Source organism: Solanum tuberosum, unplaced genomic scaffold, assembly GCF_000226075.1.
Source record: "Solanum tuberosum cultivar DM 1-3 516 R44 unplaced genomic scaffold, SolTub_3.0 scf00423, whole genome shotgun sequence".
NCBI lineage: Eukaryota > Viridiplantae > Streptophyta > Magnoliopsida > Solanales > Solanaceae > Solanum > Solanum tuberosum.
The window spans coordinates 82105-89318 of record NW_006239348.1 but is presented as its reverse complement, the minus strand read 5'-3'; the positions used below and the strand labels follow the sequence as shown (position 1 = coordinate 89318).

The following is a 7214-nucleotide window of genomic DNA, read 5'->3' as shown; positions in this document are numbered from 1 at the left end:
ACTTTGTTCATTTTAGACACCTCATGTCATTTTTTGCTGACATGACATAGTGAGATACATTGACTACCAGCGCATTAAAAGCTTATTCAATTCATTTTTTTTTTATTTTTTTCGTCTTCTTCCACATTTTTTAACCATCTCCCAAAACTTAAACTTCCTTCCATGGAGAAGTAAATTTGATGATGCTAATTAGTTAAAACAAAAACAACTAAAATTATAGTAGAATAAGCTATAATTAATTTGATTTAGAACCAGTAGAAAAAAACAATTGAGAAAGATTGACGAAGAGTTTCTTGCATCTTAAGTGAAGAACGATTTTGGTGGGGAAGAGGTGGGAGCTCAGGTGGTGGGGCTGGTGGGTTAAATTATAGTACAATAAGCTATAACTAATAAGGTTAAATGTTTAAGGGAGAGATATTCACTGGCATGCATAGGCTATTTCAGTTGTAGAAACTCAACAGTATTATTGCATATGACCCTGAGCAAGGAATTAAACTCTCGTGGATTTGCACTTGAATAGAGATACAGTTGGTTGTAAAATCTATATACTTTGTAAAGAGAGCATCATACACAGGTGCTGTGCTGGCTTAATCTTGTAGCTACTGAGTATAGACATAACATTTCATATCTGGTTCAGAGAGTCCCTAGGCCATATCATCGGCCCTAAAGATCAGTAAATTATTAGAAATGATTACTCCAAACATAAAAGATCCTATACTGAAATATGAACGCAGCGAGCTAAGCAAATAGGTTAGACCTAATAGGAGGCAAATGAGAGTTTATATGATCAAATCTAGAGTATACTGAACTCAGTAAAGGAAAAGAGAAGAAATCTAGTGAACTTTCGGTTTTACATCCCTCGGCTATACAAGGTTGATAAGCATAATTTTCTCCACAGATTTGGTCCTGCGTTGACTCTTCGGCACAAATTACGTTCTAAATAGATAGATTTCATTTCTTTGTAGCTTCTTCCATTTAACACAATAATAGTAGGATGTTTTCTTGTCATTGGTGTAACAGAATCAACCCTTCAGCTATATTATCACAATTCCTAAAGTTCTCAGAATAATAAATCCTTACCCTACGAGGACAATCAAGGAAACATTAAGCTGAGAAAAGCTTTAACCTTCTGTAGAAAAGACAAACTTGTATGGATAAGATCAAATGCTTGAAGAAGGCCACAGCAAAAAATCGCATTAAACACCACACTCTAGATCACTTCTTTAAATGCAAATCAGAAAAGTAGGGATTCCTTTCTTGAAGTTAGACATAGAAAATCACTGGAAAGCACGAGTAAGTCTCCTTTACATAAAAGATATTAGCTCAACATTTGTGTATGGACATGGTATCATGCAATATTTGTACAAAAGCCATAGATTTGTTCATTTATCATTTCAATTTATATTTAAACCAAAGCCAATTTATCTATCTTATCTTCCTTGGCATGTCTAAGGTTAAATATCTAAGACGGAGCCATTCACTGGCAAATCCTATAATGGTAATTTCAGTGGTAAAGCTCTTATTGAACATTGTGATTACAAGTGATAGGGCAGATGGCAGATACTCAAAGCACTCAGACACTGCACCTTTACTCAAAAGCTTCGAACTTCACTGAGAGTGTGTTCCGTATGGAGGAAACCATTTTCTGGAAAATGTTGTCAAATTTTCTCATGTGTGATTGGTTAAAATAATTTGGAAAACATTTTGTCTAAACTTCTCTAACGGAAGTAGAGAAAACAAGTTCCATAGTAAATTTCAAGTTCATTGTGTCCTCCACACCCACCAAACATCCCCAATCCCCTCCCCATTAATCAATATATGCCTGAGCCAGCACTAGGCATTACCATCAAACAAGAACCAGATAGAGAAATGTTCCCCAACAACATCTTCAAAATTAGATAGCAGTTTTTGAGATATCTAGTGATCAAATCCAAGACAATGGGTTAAGCTATTGAAGGATAATTAGTTAAAGACCACTAAAGCACATACACAAACCTAAGAGGAAGCTTGACCTTTGACAAATGTGAGAATACAGGAGAACCAGTCGCACAATAGTAATATTTGTCCCTGCACAACTGACAGTATTTGTAACCATGATCATTGTCCCTACACAATTTGCGGTTACTAATAGAATAATCCCATCAAAGTAACTAAATATTCACACGATCTACATAAGTAACATAACAAATACCTCTCTTTAGAAGTTGTATGTATCAACAGCAAATCCTCAGGAGTTACCTTCCCGTTCTTTAAATTTCAAGAAAAATGATGGCAACATGGAATTATTCAACTCTGTTATGCGCCACCATATTGAAGCGAGTCTTGGTATCTTGACCCCTAGCAATGCATTGCCGTAGTACATATTCATAAAGGGGGAGAACGATTTGGAGTGTAACTGATAGGAATATTAATAGACAATGAGAACTGCTTGAAATATCTAATGATCAAATCCAAGACAATGGGTTCAGTTATTAAAGGATACTAAAGCACATATACAAACCTAAGAGGAAGTTGCTCATAAAATAGTTTTTTGCCTCCTTCGGGCTTGGGCTAACAATCTCTGTGCTTGCAGAATAATAATTTTGTGACCATGATCTTTGTCCCTGCACAATTAGAAACAGTTTATGCGACTACTAATAGAAATAATTCCATCAAAAGTAACAAATCACAACAAAATAATCGAGGGTCTACATCTACAAAAGTAACAGAACTAATACCCCGACTAGAGTTACCTTCATGTTTTTTAAATTTCAAGAAAGATGATGAATATTTGTGAGATGTATTACAAGTTTCCAAAAATCAACTGAACCAAGCAATTTTTAAAGATGCTCAACTGGAATTCATTTAGTCGCTGCCATAATGGTACTTCAAAGATCTTAAACCGACTCTTGAGGTGGTGGCGTGGAAACCTAACAATGAATTGACACAGTACATATTTATGAGATGAGGAAGAAGTGAGAATAATTTAGAGCGAAAGTGATATGGAGATGAATATTACAAGTTTCAATAGTCAAGACCATGATCTTTGTCCCTGCACAATATAGAAACAGAGAAATAACTGGAAATCATCATGAGTTACCTTCTCCTTCTTTAAATTTCAAACAATTTCAAGAATTGAAGTAAGTGTTGGTCTCTTGAACCCTAGCAATGAATTGACGCAGTACATATTTAGATTTGAAGATGAATATTACAAGTTTCCATAGTCGAAAACGTGATCTTGATCCCTGAACAATATAGAAACATAGAAGTAACTGGAAATCCTCATGAGTTACCTTCTCCTTCTTTAACTTTCAAGAGCTTGAACCCTAGCAATGAATTGACGCAGTGCATATTTAGAGCGGAAGTTATATTACAAGTTTACATAGTCAAGAACCTGGAAATCCTCACGAGTTACCTTTTCCTTCATTAAATTTCAAGAATTTCTTGAAATCCTCGGAGGAGAGAGAGTGATTTGAGAGTAAATGCGATATGAAGAGAAATAAACGATAGTACATTCTCTCTTTTTTCTTGATACACGAATATCTAAGAATCAGCCTTTTCCTCTCAAGGGAGAGAGAGAGAGTTTAGGAAGCCAACTAGAAGCTTAAGTGAATCTGAAATAAAATGAATAATTTTTTCAAACTCAGAATCATAATTTCATATCGTGGGGGCCAAACCGGCCCTAAATTTACTCTATTCTTGCTCAGTTTTTCCTCTTCCCAAATCCCTTTAACCCTAATCGTTCTTCAGCTTCAAATTGATTATGGAAGCTTTAATCGAAGTAAGTTTCTTCTTTCGGATCTATCATCTTCTCCATTATGCCCAAAATACTAATCGAAGTCGAAATTCGTGAAGCTTGAAGCAGAATGTGAAAGCTTTAATCCAGTAATTTCTTCTTTCGGTCTTTCATCTTTCTCAGTATTTGATTTCGTTTAATCCGTATTTCTGTGTTCTTAAAGTTCTATTTGAATGAATTTGTTTATGCTATTTCTTTCATCTGATTTGAGTTTTTTCAATGTATTTAGAGTTTATCTATGCATTTGAGATTTCTCTGTTTTGGTAGTTAATTAAGTAGCGCAGAAATAACTGAAACAAATAATGACTTTAAAGTCTGCTCGCTGCAGAAGGAGAGCATTTTATCCTAATTAACATCTTTTTGGGGCTTGTTTGTAAAGCAGTTGTATAAATTCCTATTTTCCCTTTTGATTTCTGTTAAACAAAAGTATACTGCATATTCTACAATTGAACTAGTTGCGATGGAACTTGTTAATATCAGGGTGATGGTGAATTGTGTAGTAACTTGTTAAATGTTAACATGCAGGCAGCCAGGCATATGTGTTTTGTGTTGGTAAGACAGTACTTAAGTCTAACATTTGTGTCTAGAGAAACACAACCAACAAATTGCTTCTTAAAAGTTAAGTAACTTAAGAACCAAAAAATTGTTAAGTGTGAGGGTGGTTGGTATAAAACGTCTCGGTTACAAGAATCCTTGGTCATGTTATACAAGGTTTTACACTTGTTTGACATATCTCAGTTTAATGCTTTCACAAAGCTTTTGAAGATGTTTGAACTTAAGCAGCAAAGAAAAAGAAATTGCAAGAAAAGAGAAGTTCTAAACCAATCAATTTTTTTTTACTCAAACTCTAGGGTACACTTATTAGTTATGTTATCAAATACTTGAAGAGGATCTTGTGCATAAAGTCCCCTTTGTTTCAATTTGTTTGTCTTGCTTTCTTTTTTAGTCCGTTTAAAAAAGTCTTCTTTGACCCTAGTTTTTTATCTTAGAGTGAACTGATCCAGAAGCCTGGAGACTTCTGGCCTTGAAGTTCTCAGGGATTTAGTTCTCTATTGTCCTCATCAAGTAAAATTTATTGCTCAAGGTGTTTAGATGAGTTGCTTCCACCTCTAACTTCTGTATGGACATCAAGCACTTCAAGTTTGCATATCAAAGTTAGTTGCTTTTGTGAATCATAATCTTGACTACCTACCTATAACACTAATATACTTGTGACTTATCGATTTCTTTAACTGACAGGAGATGCTACTTTCAAGAAGGTGGTGAAATTGATGCGGTCATGACTATTGAAACTGCATACTGGAGGTCAATTCTGACATTGGCTGATTGGATAGGTCAAGTGAACTTGACCAAGACGATGTCGTATTTCAAAATTATGCTCTTGTTCACTCCAGGTACTCTTGGTTTTGATCTGTTACAATAACTGAATATATAACCAACAAATTGAAAAAGAATATAGGATTAAAGCGATTAACTTTCCTCATTTTCAAACCTAAAAGCTTATTAATACATACATCACTGGTAGACACTATGATTAATTGTCTATGTTTAAGCCATGACATTATCTCTATCCATTAAATTATTTCACCTTATGTGTGATCTTAGTTTCTAACTTGTACACCTACTCATGTGTGGTTTATTCTTCATATTTGTGATGTAGATGCATTTTAAGAAAGGCTCGTCAGTGCGACATAGAGTAGGAGAGTTTACTAACTTGTACACCTACTCATGTTGTCCTTTTGTTATGTTATGTTCCTATATAAACTGGATGTATTTTGAATATAGTGACCTTTTATTCTGGTATATTCCTATATATTTCATCTAAATTGGATCTTGACTCTTTTTGGATTAGGATTCCTTGAATTTTTCATTTGTTATTGATATGCATAGCCCTGCAAATTTCAATTTTTATCTCTGGTGATTCATTAGCTGTTATAATCTTGTCACTGTAGCACTCTTGTCATTTTATCCTCTTTTAAGTAATTTTCTTGATGTAGTCTTTGAGCTCAATTGTTGAAGTGGAGACTAATCAAGCCAGCAAAGTAAAGAAAAGAAGAGGTGAGAATTAGAGAAAGGGTTTTGCATCTGAGGATTTTTTATTTCTTCAAGTTATGATTTGCTGGATTAAAGTAAGAATTTGACTTGTACACTTTCTGCTTATTTGGTTTTAGCTTTCTCAGAATGCACCTCAAAGCCATGTAATGCCTGTAAGCTTTTCTGTAGCTAAGAGTTTGCCAAAGAATTTTTTACTGTGTTTTCTGCTTAATATTAAAATGTGAAAATTATGAACCAGCATTGTATATGTTGCAGGCCTTTTCGGTTCATGGAATTTGAAGGAGTAATCTCAAGAGAGTCATTTTTATTTCTAGAAATGAAGAGATTCTGTTAATGTGATGACAGTTTGCTATGTAAGTGGTTCTTCATAACTCAGTAAATCTTTTCATTTTTTAGTCAGCTAACGATATTATTTGAAGTTCTTTATAACAGTTTGCGATGTTTCTTTAGTACGTGATATTGTGTGCACTCTCTCAACAAACTGTAGTACATTCTCTCTTTTTCTTGATACACAAGTATGCAAGAATCCGCCTTTTCCTCTCAAGGGAGAGAGAGAGTTTGAATGGAAGTTTAGGAAGCCAACTAGAAGCTTAAGTTAATCTCAAATTAAATGAATAATTTTTCAAACTCATAATTTTATATTAATCCAATTTCACAACAATATTAAAGCATTTATTGGTTGCTAATCGAACTTGCACTTAAATACTACTCCCTCCGTCCACAATTGTTTGGCAGGTACACTAAAAATATACTACAAGAAAATTGTCTATTAGCGAAGGGAAATATGGTCCCTAAAAGCCTGAATCTGGTCCCTAGAAGTCGACAGCGACGATAAATATCTGGTCGCCACTCGTCTTTAAAGGCTCCGTCGCTAGAGGTTAATAGCGACGACAATTTTCAACTGGTCCCAGAAAGTATTTTGAGACCAGTTATATTCCCCGTCCCTAAAGGTTCTTTTGGGACCATATTTCCAGTCCTTAAATGGATGCTTAGAGCCCGTTTGGATTGACTTAAAAAAAGTAACTTTTAAAAAGTAACTTTTAAAGTGCTGGAACTTATTTTTAAAATAAGTAGTTATGTGTTTGGATAAAAGTGCTGCAGTTGAAAAAAAAGTTGTTGATGTGTTTGGCAAATAAGTGCTGGTATACACTTTTTTTTATCAAAATGTCTGAAATACCCTTTAAGCTGTTAACATGATAAAAAGTTGATTAATTTAAGGTTTTTATACTTAAAAAAAAAATTAAAACAAAATTAATTTATGTTTTACATCCATAAGTAATAATATTTTTCTATCATTCACATATTTCTTTACCACCTTATAAGAGGAATATAAATTCATATTTCAGAAATAATAATAATAATAAAATAATAATAATAATAATAA

General features: G+C 33.9%; 1 long non-coding RNA gene across 1 annotated transcript; it reads right to left on the bottom strand.

Annotated features, from left to right (window-relative positions):
- Positions 1-2566: 2566 nt before the first annotated feature.
- Positions 2567-3333, bottom strand: LOC107058031 (uncharacterized). The gene is made up of 3 exons (XR_001471721.1): positions 2999-3333; positions 2835-2909; positions 2567-2603 (listed from the first exon to the last, which is right to left on the bottom strand). It is a non-coding gene; the product is annotated as an uncharacterized lncRNA (long non-coding RNA).
- Between the last annotated feature and the right edge of the window lie 3881 nt (positions 3334-7214).